General features: G+C 50.7%; 1 protein-coding gene across 1 annotated transcript in view; it reads right to left on the minus strand.

Annotated features, from left to right (window-relative positions):
• Window positions 1–17,006, minus strand: part of DDX31 (DEAD-box helicase 31) — a 468,302-nt gene that overhangs the window by 241,219 nt on the left and 210,077 nt on the right. The gene's annotated exons all lie outside the window — the stretch shown is intronic.

Below are 17,006 nucleotides of genomic sequence, written 5' to 3' on the forward strand. Positions count from 1 at the left end.
AGCTCGTTCTTCAAAGGGGTCCGTCCTCGAAGGATATCGACGAACATCAAAAAACTCTTCCATTTCAGGTACATTGGAGGGTTTGAAGTTTTTAACCAAGAAGCAAGGGTTATTAAGGATGTATGGACTGGGCTTGTTAATTCTCTCATTTAGAATTGTGTATCTACATCCAAAGAAAGCATTCTGCCATCGTTTAACTTTAACCTGCCTTCCTTCCTTATTGTCCATGTTGATACACCGTACTGAAAGGTTTGTATGCTACCTTATAACTGTCAGCAATTGATGCATTTTAAAGGAATCTAAAGTCTAAGTGTGGTATCATATAGCATTGTACAGATTTGCCATTAAAGAATTACCAGACCGCAAAATGTGTTATTAATTTATGTTTACATCTTAAACCTTATTTTTATATAAAGAATATAAAAGGGCTGGATGGCAGTTTTGAAAGCTGGTAGCGAGTGGGGCCATCAAACCCATTGCACGGTTGACCTACCCACCGCTTCCTCTGAGCCCAGGAGCCTGAATAGCAATTTCAACTTCCATTAGCCCAGTAGATGCACCTTTTACCACAAATTCAGAGGCTATTTAGTTTCACAAAGATCCTAATCATTGGTGTTGCGGGTCGTCTAAAAGCCGAGACCAGCAGTTAAGCCTGTGGCTTCAATGTAGAGGGCATACTGATATGGCACAGGCAGGCTTTGGTCCTCTGCCTTCGAAAGTTTGCTGCTGCCCTGCAGCACGTTAATGATTGCTACGGAGCCACGGGCTGGGCGCCACAGCAGAGTGATGTCTTTCGCCTCAAAGTGGGAGGGAGGCCTAGGCTAGCACCGGCCATGAGTTGAACCAAAGATGGCGGCCATGAGAACAGGGTGCTAGAAATTAGATATTTTCTATGGCAAAGCTGAAGGCGATGGAAGAGGAGTAGCGCCAAAAGGGGCAGGAAAAACAAAGTGACCTTATTTTTAAAATGGAGTAGGGGTGAGGGTGGGTGGCGAGGAGAGAAAGGAAAGAGCAGTTGCAGATAGCCAAACACAGGCTCCCACAGCAGCTACAGCCAGTGATCCAAACCTTCCCATGGACAGCTGCGCCATCCCTGGGTGCTTAAAACACAAGCTTGCAACATTCAGAACTTTGTGCAGCACCCTACGATTTCCTTTTCTTTGCAGTATCAAGCATGTTTCCCATCTCAGCCTGCTTTGCAGTGATCCATGCAATTTCAGTACTAGGACTCACAGGCAGCTCTGCAAATGACCTTAATGCTGAGCTACAGCAAGCCACACAAAGACACGCACACACTCGTTATGATAGATTATAAGTCATTTATAACGTGCCTGTACGCAAGTTTTTCTAGGCACAACAAGACAAGGAAGGGGAACAAAACCAACTGTCTTACTAGGCCTTGTGTCAATCAGATCGTGCAAGGGGAAGGGAGAGGAGAAGTGCCAGGGGGGTGGAGGGTGAAGAGTGCAATAGAAAAGCTCAAGTAAGTGCTGCCGGGGTGGCCTGTTCTAAGTAAGTGCAAGGAAGCAGGGGACTGTAGGGTTGCAGGTACAGTCCCTAGAGCGCAGTAGGGCCGGAGGCAGTGCAAGGGGCTACTAGTTGTGAAGAAGCCTGGTCCCTAGAGCGCAGTAGGGCCGGAGGCAGTGCAAGGGGCTACTAGTTGTGAAGAAGCCTGGTCCCCGTAAGTTTCAGAGAGGGGGGTCAGGTAACCAATTTGTGCAGCAGACAAGACCACCAGCAGGGGAGAGAGAGAGAAAGCAGAGGCGAAAAGGAAGGTCTTTAGTTGCTTCCAGACCCTGAGGTGGTCCTGCTCAAGTTTGAGAGAGGCAGGGAGGCTGTTCCAGAGGGAGGCGCCAGCCGAGAAGAGAGATCTACCCCCACTCTCAGCATGGAGAAGCATCTGACCCTCAGAGTTTCAGGTGGATGAGCAGGGGGCTCGAGAAGGAAAGTGCTTAAGAAGAGAGTTGGATGTAGTGTGGTCCCCGGCTTCAGAAATCTTTGTGGAGAATGCAGAGGGTCTTGAACTTGATCCTTGCAGCCACTTGGAGCCAGTGGAGTTTGTTATAGCAAAGGAACCCATACACTGCTCTGCCAGTGCTGGGATGCAGTGCTCCCTGCTGTTCCAGTACAAGAACACACACAAAGCTCTGCCAGTGCCCCTCAGGCATGGGCTGTAATGCGCTCTGCTATTCCAGTACTGGGACCCACACAGAGCTCTACACTAATTCATCTCTTCTCCCTTGCAGTGATCCCTGTTATTTCAGTACACTCCCACAGATCTACAAATGCACCTCTTCCTCCCTTTCAGGGATCCCTGTTATTTCAGTACACTCCCACAGATCTACAAATGCACCTCTTCCTCCCTTGCATTGATCCTGTTATTTCAGTACACTCCCACAGATCTACAAATGCACCTCTTCCTCCCTTGCAGTGAACCTGTTATTTCAGTACACTCCCACAGATCTACAAATGCACCTCTTCCTCCCTTGCAGTGAACCTGTTATTTCAGTACACTGCCACAGACCTACTAATGCACCTCTTCCTCCCTTGCAGGGATCCTGTTATTTCAGTGCACTCCCAGACCTACAAATGCACCTCTTCCTCTCTTGCAGTAGCCCCCTATTATTTCAGTACTGGGACCCATAAACAACTCTACTAATGCACCTCCACCCTGCAATAATCCCTGTTATTTCAGTACTTGGACCCCCACAGAGCTCTACTAATTTATTTATGTATTGTTTGCTTGTTAGGCGCTTACACAGAAGTAAATTCTGTTTCAAAGCACCCACAGAGCAACAGGGAGGGGACAAGGGGATGTGAAACAATAAGAATACCTTAAAAAATATATTAAATACATACAGTGGGGGGTGAGGGGTGAACCTACTTTGCCTTCCGAGTGTTGAGAACGTGCAAGTACAGAAGGGAGGGGAAATGGAATAGGTGCTGGGGTGCTCATGTGTGAGCAACAGGTGAAGTGCTATGTAAGGTAAATGCCAGCCTCCAGGTGGAGGGTGAGCTGAGGATAGACCAAAGCTGGGGGCGATTGGGTGTGGGAGGTCAGGCCCTGAGGATGCGTAAGAGCCCTGTGAGATTAGTAGAGGAGACGGGGGGGGGTGGAGGAGGTAAAGAGGAAAGTCTTGAGGAGCTTTCGGAATTTAAAAAAAGTCCTGCTTTCGAATTTAAGAAAGTCCTGCTCAAGACGAAGAGGGAGGGGGAGGCTGTTCCAGAGAAGGGAGGAAAACAATCACCCTCCTGCTCTCTGTTTGGCAAAACGCTTTACACACAAAGAGTTGGTGCCAAAACTTGTGCCCCGAGGCACCTAGCGGGCAGGGGGAGAGACGGGCCCCGGCCCCGAGTGAACAGCTGTGGGCCGGGACGGCGGATCAGGGACAGACGCCAGCCCGCAGGCTCTCTCCAACCTGCATGCAGCGGTCCGAACTGGACAGGGGACCGTGACGGGCATCGGCCCGTCCGAATGGTGCGGGGCCTGCGGGCTGGGTACAAGACGGAACGTCAGCGTGCTGAAAACACCGGAGCGGTCACAGCGCTCCATAGAGTGAGTGACAAGGTGTAGAGATCCAGCTGGAGAGAGCTGCGGAGGCGAATGGGAGCACAATATCTCATATGCACCGCATGGAGTGGACGCATACGTGATCATTAAAAACGAAAGTAGCAACACTCAGGAAGCCTATATTGAGCCCGTGAACTGGCTATAACAACCTGCACCGCAGGACACCCACTGGCACAGCCACTACACACTGGATGGTGCAAATCATAAGGACGGTTACCTGACCATTGCCACCATCCTGACACCGGCCCAACAGCACAGAAGAAGAGAGTGCACATGCTGGCCATCAGGGACACAATGTTTCCGAATGGCGCGTGGCCCTAGGAAATGACAAAAGACAAAAGGGCCAAGAAAGAGGACACGCGCTAGCCGGCCAGCAAGCCCGGTGAAGGGTTTACACATGACGTGAATGGTGGCTTTGAGGCCCATGTGTGTGGCTTGATAACTGACACTGGGGCTGCCGCTTGTAGCAGTTACCTCCGGGTGACCCGGACACGAATCATAGGGTGTCCCTGCGGACACAGAGGTATTGGAGGAAAGACTCATACAATTACGTGAAAGAACACAACCCATTGAGGCACATAAAAGCCGGGCATGGCACACTCCTGAGGTGGCCTCCCTGAATGCAATAGACTGTAGTGAGTTGCCCCCGCTGGAAGTGCAGACCACAAGTGGTGTGAAATACCCACTACCCATAACAACAGCTCTCTGTCCAACAAGCCACCTAGACTTAAGGGGAAGCAGCCCACGTTGGACGAATACGCAAAGACACCGCCCGGCCCAGAAGGTGCCAGGAGTAAGGACAGGCCTCCTGGGGGTGGCATGGCCATCACGGGCACGAACCAAGAGGTCCTAGCCGCAATTGCAGACCTGAAGGCAGCATGGGAAACCAAGCTTGAATTGGCGGTAACCGAACTGAAAACAGCACTGGACCGCAAGGTAGGAGAGGTGCAGGAAGAGGTGAATCTCCTCCAGCAGAATGTCAGGTCATTGGCAGAGCGCACTGAGAACCTCGAGAAAGAGGTGGGCCCGAACACAGCGGACTGTGCCTCACACAAGTCAGAACTACACGCCCTGGTGCTGCGGGTGGGTAATCTGGAGAACAGGGCAGAGGAGGCGGAAGGACGCGCCAGGAGAAATAACATCCGCATAGTGGGCTTGCCGGAGGAAGAAGAGGGCCACAACCCCACAGAATTTATTGAATCCATGTTGCTGCAAGAGATACCAGGAGGGGTCCTGTGTCAGGGGTTCGCGGTGGAAAGGGCGCATAGGGCTCTGACGAGAAAGCCGCCGCCGGGTAACCCGCCCAGGCCAGTGATTGCCAAGATCCTTAATTACCGGGATCTAGAAAGGATACTGAAGCACTTCCGCAAAGGGGGAACAATTCAAAGAGGGGCGGCAAACATAACGGCCTACCGAGACTATACCCTGATGGTGCAGCGGAGCCGAATGAACTTGGGACGGTCAAGAGGAGATTGAGAGAATCGGGCCATAAGTACATGTTGCTTTAACCGGCGAAATTGAAAGTCTTTCACAAGAATAGAACCTTATTCTTTGAAACTGCGGAGGAGGCCATGGGATGGCTCGATACGCAAGGTTGCCCACAGGAGCCGGACATTCAGACGAATGGAAGAGGTGGAGGAGATAAGTAATGCGCAGGGGGAGCACCTTGAGGGGGTGCGGTTTGAGACTATGGGACTTGACAATAGTCAGTAATTTGGCCCGCTGGCTGGTAAAACTAGCTTGAAACAGAAAATGACACTGTAACTGATGCTTTATTAAGGAGCCTTGCAGAGCCAGTCTGCATACCCCCAATTAGGTATATTTAGTTAGGTCACTGTTAGATTGGTGACGCTCCGCGGGGTCCTAGTCCTCGGATACGAGACAGGACCAGACGCGGGTGAGCCGGAGATCCAGGGATGGAGCTGGGCATTTGTTGGGGCAGGGTAAGGTGCGGTGGGGGGAGGGGTTGGGTTGTGTGCTGTGGAGTGGAGTTGGGGGACAGGAGGGGAATTGTTGAATGAGGGAAGGGGGAGAGTCGGAAAATGAACCATTAAAGGGAGGGGTGGGTTGGGAACAGACCGAGTAGATGGCATCGGGTAATCTCCGAATTGTGACCTGGAACGTACGAGGCCTCAATAGCTATCTGAAACGAAATAAAGTGATGCTGTACTTAAAGAGGATGCGCATTGACATAGCCCTGCTGCAGGAGACTCATCTCACTAGGGAGAAGCTGGAGGTGGTCAGGAGAAAATGGAGGGGTAATGTTGTGGGGGCTACGTACTCAGCGTACGCTAAAGGGGTTATCACTTGGGTGGTGCCACATGTGCCGTTACAGGTGCTTAGCTCAATGGTAGACCCGGAGGGCAAAATGGTGGCGTTAACAGGGCTCCTGGAAAACAGGGAAATGCGTATCATAAATTGTACACCACCAACCACGACACAGCGGCTTATTTTAGGTCCTTTTACGGCAAACTTGGCCCCCTGGCTGGGGGCGCGGTGGTGTGGGGAGGGGACTTAAATTGCACCCTGAATCCCAAAATGGACAGGTCAGTCGACAAGGCGGGGAAAATGGCGCCGGCGGCCAGAGCGCTGGGGACATTGTTGGAAGACCTAGGCCTAGTGGACGTGTGGAGAAGGCTGCATCCTATGGATAGGCAGTGCCACATGACTTGTACACGAGGCTAGATTATGTGTTTGTAGCGGCTGAGATAGCGGGAGTAAGGGTAGGAGCGGAATACAAGGCCCGGGTATTATCTGATCACTCGCCTTTGGTGGTAGAGTGGCGACACCAACCCCCCAGATCGCGGATCCCAACATGGAGACTTAGGACAGAGGCACTGCAAGATGAGGGGTTCCAGGAGGAACTGAGGGATGCCATCGAGGAATATTTCGATACAAACACGGGCAGCGTACGCTCTGTGGGAACATTGTGGGAAGCGTTTAAGGTGGTGGTGCGTGGAGTGGTCATTTCCAAATCTAAAGGGCTCCAGGGGGGTATCGAAAAGGACCTTCAGGAAACGGAAAGGGAGCTGGAGGGCCTCACACGACATGAGGATACCGCTCGTGATAATAGAACCAAGATAAAGGATCTACAGTTAACTTGCAGTGCACTCTGGGATAGGCTGTGTAGACTAAATTACAAGAAGTACACGGCGAGGTAACCGCCGCCGGCTAACCCTCATAAGGATGATGTTTCAGAGGGTGGGCACGAAATATCGAGGATATATGAACTCCTGAGAGCAAAGGCAGGGAAGGAGCCGCTCCAATTGAGACAGGATTGGGAAGAAGAGGTAGGAGGACCCATGACAGACGGGCAATGGGAGAGAGCCCAGAGGTACCATAAAAAGGTGTCCCGGAACGCGAGACTCCAACAACTCCAACTGTATGTTACCTATAAGGCTTATTTGACTCCCGAGAAAATTGCAAGGTTTGGCGGCTCGGTTACGCAGGAATGCCCCAGGTATGAGGAGGTGGAAGCGGGGCTGCTACACATGTTCTGGGCTTGCCCGGAGGTGCACAGATTTTGGGATGAGGTTAAAACGAAACTGGCCGGCGGGGGAGTGGTGTTGGACGTGGGATTAGCTTGGTCATGCATGCTCAGGATTTTTCCCAGACCCCCAGGACTTAAAGCACATAAGCAAAATGAAGGATTTAGCTTATGTCCTGGCCAAGCGCAGGATTGCTATGGACTGGAAGGCAGCCCACAGACCCAGGGTGGAACTATGGTGGGCGGACCTCCTAAAATGGGCAGAAGCGGAATCCATAGTTTGGTTTGAAGAGGTCACTAAGGGGGGTGTGGAGGAAGTAGGGCCCCTGCTGGCCTGGCGGCAATTGGTGACCTCCATGGCAAACCCTCACCAGGGTAATAACGAATCAGAGGATTCGGATGATGAGCGCATGGGTACTGCTCTACCCGATAATGCTCCTGTAGATGACACTAGTGAGCCGGCTCTAGTTTGAGGGGCGGAGGGGGGGGGGGGGGGAGTCGGGGAATTACACCGCAAAATGTGATGGTTTAATGATGCTTTTTATGTACTGAAACAGTTGTATTGTGTGGTGTTTTGTTTGGTTTTCAAAATAAAATATATATTGTTTTTTTTAAATAAATAAAAAAACAAGAGTTGGTGCCAGAGGAGCGCAGAGGCCTAGAGGGGGAATATTTAGTAAGAGTTGCATATAGTGTGGTCCCCGGCCCCAAACAACCTTATGGATGATGCAGAGGGATTTGAAAGTTATCTGCGACGCAACAGGGAGCCATTGAAGACTTTTTAGGGCAGGAGAGTTGCAGTCCCTGGGCTTGAGGCATAGGATAAATCTTGCTACCCTAGTCTGGATTAGCTGGAGGGGGGTGTGGGGGACGAGGGGGGTTGCAGAGTAGAAGAAGGTAGATTCAGGAAGAGGCTATTGCATTAGTCAAGCGTAGAGAGAACCAGGGCCCAGGTAACATTGAGATTCTGGGGGAAGGTGAGAAAAGGTTGAATTCCTTTGAGAAGGAAGAGCTTAAAGTGGGACTTCTTGGCAATGTCCCGAGTGTGAGGAAGGAGTGAGAGGACTCCAAGGACTCCAAGGTTTCTGGCTTCAGAAGAGGGAGCAGTGAGAGAGCCCAAGGTGGGAGGCCAGAGAGAAGGGAAGAGGTCTGGAGCAGGGGTCGCAATGGGCAGGATCTCCGTTTTGCTGGCATTGAGGCAGAGATCATCGGAGGTGCACCAGGCCTGGATGACAGAAAGGCAGTCAGGGATGATGAAAGGTGCAAGAGGATCAGCAGGAAGTTTGAACAAGAGTTGTGTTTCGTCAACATACCACTGGAAGTTGGGGGAGAAGAAGGAGATTAGGAGCAGCAGCCGACTAAGGCAGATGTTGAAGGACTTCAAGATGGCTGCCGTGGAGAGAGGACGTACGTGAGCTGAGCTCCGTCTCCCCTCCCCTCCCGGGCAGCAGCAGAAGCTTGCCAAAAAAGCGGACCTCTCGCTGCAAATTCGGCAAGGAAATATCCCCAGGACCTGCAGGCGGAGTCGACTGAGCACCCATCGCAGTCCGGTGCGGCTCAGCTGCACCTTCGAGCCGAGGCGCTGTCCGACAGAGGGAGGAAGAGCAGCACGAAATGGCGGAGGTTCCCGCGTAGGGTACCCTAGACGTTGGAGGATCGCAGAAAGTGACCCGGTGAGGATATCGCCCACCCACAGAGCGAGACACCAGTGCCAGGGGCCCCCACGTCTCCAGAACAGCAGAGAAGGCTGGCCACCAGGAGACACGCGGAGAGGACCGCTGCATGGACCTGGCGAGGGGAGGCAGCTGTGAAGGACGCCCCCCAGCAGGAGACCGGCCGGAGGCGCTCTGAGCGGTTCCCGCTCGGAAACGAAGGAACACGCTGCCAGAGAGCAGCGGCTACGGGCAGCCAGCGCAGCGGGGGCTGCAGACAAGGTGAGCCCTGTTTGGATTTGCCTGGGGACAGCGGGGAAGGAAAGGATACACCTCCCCCGGACCGCGGAAGCCGAGACCCGTATCCGGGAGGCGGGGAAACCCACGGGCAGCATCAGCAGCTCTGAAGCCGCGGCTCTGAGGAGCCTATTCGCGGCAGCACTTTGAAATATTTTGAACCAGGTGCCATATGAACACAGCAAGAGGGTGAGGTGGAGACGAAGCACGGCAAGGAATACGGGCACCTCAGGCCCTCATCTAAGCAGCCGGACCTGCCCCCCCCCTGATTCTATTGACATTTTATTGGGAGTCTGGCCATAAAGTAACACACGAAGCGGGGGACACGGACGGCCCTCTGAGGTGGTGGAGTGATCCCCCCCTAGGAGCCAAGGGCCAGAAGCGCACAGTTGGGTGGCCCCCCTCCCTTCAAAAGGTGAAAATATTACTAAAGTGAGAACCCGCACAGCAGAGGGGGCCACGAACGACTCACTCCTCCCTCGGAGATCAGCAGGGGAACCACTGGGCAGAAACGAAAAACGGGGCTCCTACAGACCTCCTGCTGCCATTCCCCCGGTATACAGAAAACGGGGAGGTGTCGGTAGGGCCCGATACGGGATACCACACGGCTAACCACACAGGCCCACCAGTAAGCAACCAAAGCATTGGCCCAAATGTCAAAATCCAGAGGGAAGCAAGGTCAAAGAAATCCTCTGACCCAACAAATGAAACAAGATCGGAACCTGGTCCACCACTGGGGAGGAGACAAAAGGTATCCCAGAGAAGGCTAAAACGCACACAGGATCAAAAAGTGGTCCGGATACGGATCCCCCCCCCCCGAAGAGATTGCCACGAAAGAAGATTTGCAGTCATGGTTTGGGGAATTCCAGGCACAATTTATGGACTCAATGAACACGCACCAGGATTCCATGAAAACTGAATTCAAATGAGCGCTGCAGGAACTGAAGACGGAGGTGGCAGGGCTAGGAGAAAGAACAGACACCCTTGAGAAGGTAGTGCAAAATATGGAAGAAGAGACGCAACAAGTGGCAGAAACTAAGGAACATCTGGTCCGCCTAACGCATAACTTGGAACTCCAGTGCGAAGATTTAGAAAACAGATCATGAAGATCAAATATAAGAATCAAAAACATGTTAGAGAGAGTGGAGGACAAAGATCTTAAAACAGCGGTGCAGCAGGTATTCAAGAACATCCTAGACCTGGCAGAGGAGGAAGAAGTCCCGATTGACCGAATCCACAGGGTGGGGCCAAAGAGATCAGCAGCCCAAAGCACCTGCCCGAGAGACGTGCTCGTGGCCCTTACCAGGTATACAACAAAAGGATAAGATCCTCAGAAAGGCAAGGTCGCTGGACCACAAACTAATGAATGGGGAAGACATTCATTTGTTTCAGGATCTTGCACAGTCAATGTTCCAAAAAAGAAGAGACATGGCCCAGGTAACGAGGGAGCTGGCCTCACGTCAAATCAGATATAAGTGGACATTCCCCTTCGGACTGCTGTTCACATGGGAGGGGACACAAAAAAGAATAACATCAAGGGAAGAGGGTCTGAGACTGCTGAACATTCAGGATCAGAAATATCTCCCCCAGGCTAGCGGCACGGATCCCACTGGCAGAAGGAATCAGTGGGAATGGAAAACGACTAATAGTAGGGTGAGACGCCTTAGCAGAAAGAAATAATCAGGGATACGCCCCGAAAGTAGGAGCAGATAGACGCCATTGCAGCAAAACTAATTGGTCTCAACCGCTGCAGAAGGAGATCCAAGAGTCCAACCAACAGGTGCCGGGAGGGGAAAGGGGTGATGGCCCAGCTGCCATTGAAGTCATGGCGAAGGGTTCAGGATTCCCTCCAAAGTTATCCCTGAGAGTATTTGAGGGTGTGAAGCACAAGACGATACGCCAGAGCGACCATAGAGAATCATGCCATCCTCAGGGCAGTTGTGGGGGATGGGGGGTAAGGGGAACTAGCCAGTTGGGGGTTGCAGGACAAAAGGTTGGGGGAGAGAGAGGTGGGGACAGGGGAAGACCGGGAAGAACTCAATCTACAAAAGGGGGGAAAGAATCTAGTGAAAGAAGACTCCTACAGAAGAAGGGATGGGGATAAAAAATCCTGTCATACAATGTTAGGGGCCTAAACTACCCAGTCAAACGAAAAAAAAGTGGAGCAATTCCACAGGCAGGGCGCCTACGATATCATAATGCTCCAGGAAACACACAAGAGCCCAAGAAAAACATAGAATTCACTTCAAAGGGTTCAATCAAATTCAACAGGCGAACGCACAAGAGAAAATGGCTGGGGTGCTTATAGCGATTCGGGATTCCCTGCATGCGCAAGTAAAGTCCACATGGGGAGACAAACAGGCGAGATTCCTGATAGTGACAACAACAATCGAAGGTAGGCCCCTGACATTAGCCACTGTATATGCCCCTAACATGGGCCAGGACGGCTTCTTAAGGGATATGCTTGACAAATTAGAACACCAAGCCACAGGGGATATTGTGCTGGGGAGGGATTTCAACATGGCATGGGACCCTTCCTTAGACAGATCTGATACTAAGCAACAGGATCAGGGCGTCCAGTCAAAAAACAAAGCAGAAAATGACATACCTCGGATTGGCAGACGCATGGCGTAGCATGAACGGTAAACAGAAAAGCTATACATACTTCTCGCATGTACACAATTCGTCCTCAAGAGTAGATTACCCATGGGTCTCGGTGGGACTCCTAGGGAAAATAAAACAGGCAGAGATCGACCGCATTACACTCTCGATCACGCCCCCTTGTGGGCATCCATTAACTGGTCTAAAAATTATCCCCGGCTATGGGCCTGGAGCCTCCCAGAGGACATTATTAGAGACCAGGTATCGGGACAGACTCTCAGAGAGCACATCATAGACTATCTGGCTAGTAACAACCTCCCAGATACTAATAAGGGAACACTGTGGGATGCCTTAAAGGCGGTAACAAGGGGACACCTAATAGCACTCAAATCTCAGAGAGAGAAAATGAATCGCCAATGGGAAAAGGAACTAGAGGCAAAAATAGGTGCGATTCAAGCCGAATTGGTTCAGACCCCAACCAGAAAACTCACGCGAACATTAAGACACGTCCAAGGGCAACTGGAAGCAGTTCGCACTAAAAAGGCGGAGAGGGCTCTCCTCCACACAAAACACTGGTACTATATAAAGGCAAATAAAGCCAACAAACCTTTAGCGAGACAGTTGAAAGGTAAGTAGCAGGCACAGACAATAAGGGCTTTAAAAGACGAGTCAGGCCAGCTCAAGACCCCAACCTCTGATATAGGAGATATATTCCAAAGATTCTATCAGAAACTGTACTGCACAGATCTCACGAGAGAGGAACAGCAAGAAGCCTTTCTAGCGGGGGTACAGCTCCCTTTTTTTAGCAGAGGAAGACAAACAAACTCTAGACAGGGAAATCACAATAGAAGAGGTCTATGCCTCAATTCAGTCCATCCCGAAAAATAAAGCCCCAGGCCTGGACGGATATACCGCACTCAGGACCTATAAAAATATTCTTGCCCCGCCACTCACAGCCATGTTCAACACGTTTAAGGGAAAGGGAAACATGGCCCAAACCATGAATGAGGCAAAAGTTTTGGTGTTTCATAAAAAGGGGAAGGAGGAACAACTCCCTAGCGCATACCGCCTGATAGGTCTAATCAACTTAGATGCGAAGCTGTACACTAAGATCTTAGCAGCAAGACTGGCACCACTCCTCCCTAAATTGATCCACCAAGACCAATCTGGGTTCGTCCCAAATAGGCAAACTCACGGTAAAATACATAGAGTATTGCACCTGGTTGAAAAAATTGGAATCAAACAGTCTCTAGCAGCCCTGGTAGCCCTGGATGCGGAGAAAGCGTTTGATCGAGTAGAATGGTCATTCCTATTTCGGGTACTGGGGAAAATGGGAATGGGTAAGGGATATAAAGAAATAATCCGCGCCAATTATAACTCCCCATCCATAAGGATAGTGGTAAACGGAGGTCTATCGGAAACAGTGCAATTAGAGAGAGGGACGAAACAAGGGTGTCCGCTTCTCCCCCCCCCCCTCCTATATGCCATTTACCTAGAACCCCTATTGGCAAAAATTAGAGAACTCCCGGATATAAAGTGTATAGAGATGGTGGGACAGGCGCACAAAGCGGTTGTGTATGCCAATGACATGCTAGTGGCAGTAGGGGACCCTGGGAAATCGCTCCCGCATTTAATGGACATCATAGAAACATTTGGAGAGATCTCTGGGCTAAAAATAAACAGGCAGAAGTTTGAAATACTGATCATGGCAGGGAATAGAGAAGAGATCCGAGCAATTGCAACAGAACTCCAACTGAAAATAGCGACCACGGGAATCAAGTATCTGGGAATCATGCTCACAGGGAGATTGGACAAACTGTATGCCCATAATTATCCACAACTTCTAGCTAATATTAAAAAAGACCTATTAAATTGGAACCCATTAACAACCTCCTGGTGGGGCAGAATTACAGCGGTGAAAATGACGATACTCCCAAAACGAATGCACCTATTCCAAGCCCTCCCAATAAGACTCCCCCCAGAGTTCTTTAGGTCACTCAGGAAGATGGTCTCAAATTATGTATGGCAGAATAAAACCCCTAGAGTTTTGAATGCGGTCCTGACGGCACACAGAAGGGAGGGTGGGGGTGCGCCCTACCACATTAAGAAATACTACTATGAAGCCGCTCAGCTCTGGGTGCTGAAGGAGTGGATTCTGGAAAATGGGGAAAAAATCTGGGAGAAGCAGGATAGGGCAGTAGCAACAACCTCCACCAGACTTTTGTTATGGATCAACAAACGATTCAGACACGTCAATACGCACATTAGTGAGATAATGAAGGCCGCACTGGGAGTGTGGGATGACGCTATAAAAAAAAGAAACTCTAACTAAAGACCCTGCCCCGTTTATGCCATTGTTTGGAAACCCAGAATTCCCACCAGGAATGGAAAGGGGAGCCTTCCGAAAATGGGAGGAGGCTGGGTGCAAGATGGTCGGTGATATGCATCAAGACTAGCAGATAAGGTAATTTGCAGACTGCACAACACTACTGAACTTAACTCCTGAAGACCGTTATAAATATGAACTTCATCATCACTGGCTGAGTAAACCCCCGCATAAAAGATGCGGCGTCCAGGGATTTGACTCCCTTCGAAACCTACATCATGACGCACACAGGTACGCACAAGTTGGTCTCCAACACATACAAATATGTAAATGCACAAGCTGAAGCAGCCACATGGCAATACATGAAAAGGTGTGACAAAACCCTGGGATACACTCTACCCAGGGAACGATGGGACTACATATGGTGCACGATACCAAAACTGACTAGAGCCATCCAAACTAGAGAAGTGTGGTTTAAAGTAATGTTGCAATGGCACTATACCCCAGAGAGACTGCACACAATGTACGCTAACTCCCCAGATAGATGCTGGAGGGAATGTGGCGGGAAGGGAGATTGGCGACATTTATGGTGGGAATGCCTGAGGCGAAGTTCATTTTGGGAGGAGATTAAAGCCCAAATGAAAAATGTTTTCTCGGGGACAGAACACATAGGAGATGAAGTATGGCTAGGGGGGTCTATGGGATGCCAGGGATAAGCAACTGAACGTCACGCAGAAAAGGAACTTTATGGGCCTATTGATAGGGGCATGGCTGGAAATAGCATATAACTTGAAACATAAATCCCCACCACTCGCAGTGGACTGGACGAGAAGGGTGTGGTCACATCTGCTCATGGAACTACTAACATACAACATACAAGGAGAACACGAAAAGTTCAGAAACGATTGGGGTCGAAGTTCTGGAGTACCTCCAATCAGACTATAAAGAATAATGGTGCCCACACAAAATAAGGATATTGGACATATTCCTGTGAAGGGCGTAAGACTTCCCAGAGAAGATGTGCAGAAACGGAAATTACCTGGTCGAGGTGGAGGGGGGCAGTAATTCTTGGTTGGTTGTTAATCATGTCATGTTGTTTAGTAACAATAAATTTGAAAAATAATAAAAATACATTAAAAAAAGGCAGATGTTGAAGGGCCAAGGTGAGAGGATGGAGCTCTGGGGGACACCACAGGTGGAGGAGGAAGTAGGAGAGGAGAAGGTGCCCAGGATGACTTGAAAGGAGCTGTCAGTTAGGAAAGAGGTCAGACAGCCCAGTGCACGCGCCGAGATACCAAGAGCGTTGTGGAGCCTTTGTATGAGGATGGAGTGGTTTACTGTAATACAGAGGAGAGATCAAGAAGGAGGAGAACACCTGGGGAGTTGGAATAGAGGAATGCAAGCAGTTCTTCACGGGTGTTTCGAAGAGCAGTTTTCGTGCCTCTGGATACTCGGAATTCAGATTGATGGTTGTGGAGACCACCAACAATTTCAGTGAGAGTTGAGTTGGAACAGGGCCAACTTCTCTAGCAGTTTCCCCATGAAGGGAGTGATGGAGATAGGGTGGTAGTTGGCTGGACAGTTGGGGTCTGCTGACAGTTTAAGATGGGGCACATAAGGGAGTGCTTGAGGGAGGAGGGTAAAGAACCAGTAGCAAAGTAGTGGTTACAAAATCGCGAGTGCAGGGGCAAGGGAGCGAATGTTGTCCTTGATCGTTCTGAATGAGCAAGGGGAAGCCTGTTTGGAAGAGACCTTCATGGAGCGGACAACTCTGGTGACTTCTTCAGGTGAGAGAGACCAAGGCAAAGGAGGAGGAAGCAGGAGGGCGAGTGGCCAAGGGAGCAAGGGGGTGAGGGATGGATTGGGAGAGTAACAAGGCTGTTCAGGATGTCCCGTGTTTTGGTGGTGAAGTGAGTGGCAAGTGCGTTGCAGAGGGCCTGAGAAGGAATAGAGGGGAGGAGGAGACTGCAGAAAGGTTGGCTAGTTCCCTGCAGATTTTGAAAAGTTCAGCCGTGCCTGAATGTGGGCTCTTTTCTTGGCATGGATGAAGAGTCTGTATTGCCTTTGGAGCAGGCGGCAGGCCAGTTTAATCAGAGGGTGAGCCTCAGGTTTGCCCCTTCCGTTCCGCAGCTCTGTACTTTCGTTGCAAGGTGTTGTGCTTAGAGGTGGGTTTGGGTTTCAAGCGGATCCTCATGACTGGGGGCGGAATGTCAAGGGTGTTGGTGATGGACAGGTGGAAGTTGCTGAGAGCAGCGTCAGTGGTAGAGTCTGAGTTGGGGAGGCAAGGGGAGATTAAGGTGGCAGTGAAGGCAGCAGATGACACTTATTTCCTCTGGCAGATGTTTGTGAACGAGGTTGCAGGGCTTTTGGAGGTGAGGTCAGAGGGCAATAGGGACCCAGGTTGGAGGAGAGAAGAGAGTGGTCAGACCAAGAGAAAGGGGTGACCAGAGGAGATGATAGAGGGTGGTTGGAGTGGATGTGGGAGTCCAGAGTGTCCAGCAGAGTGGGTTGGATCAGAAGGGAGAACGGAGAGGGATAGAGAGGTGCAGAGGTCAATGGAAAGAGTGGATGCTCCCAAGAGGAGCAGGTTGGAGGAGGTTAAAAGTAAGGAGGAAAAGAAATCAGCCCAGTTAGAGAGGAACAGAGAGGTAGCGACTGGAGGCCGGTAAATTCTAGTAATGGTCAGGGTAGAGGAGGGAGTGATTAACAACTTGCATAACAGGCTCTCAAATGAAGAGTAGAGCTTGGTGGATAAGATGGAAGGAACCCACTCAGGGAAGATTTAGGCAACCCAACCGCCAGCACAGTGGGTTCGTGGCTTGGAAATGATCTTAAAGCCGCCAGGTAAGAGGGAGTTGACTGAGCTGGCATTGAACCATGTCTCAGTAAGAGCGAGAATGTCAAGAGATGTCAGCAGAGTGTTTGTTGGCTGAGCCGGCGTTAAGAGTCACAGGTGGAGGCGGTCCCCGCCTTTGGAGGTTTTCCGAGTTGGGGTTCAGGGGCGCGGTATGTCAGTCAGAGGGGGGGTAGATGGGGAAACCGGTGGAAGAAGCAGGAGAAGGAAGAAAGTTA

Source organism: Ambystoma mexicanum, chromosome 8 (genome assembly GCF_040938575.1).
Source record: "Ambystoma mexicanum isolate Mex_15411 chromosome 8, UKY_AmexF1_1, whole genome shotgun sequence".
Taxonomy (NCBI): Eukaryota; Metazoa; Chordata; class Amphibia; order Caudata; family Ambystomatidae; genus Ambystoma; species Ambystoma mexicanum.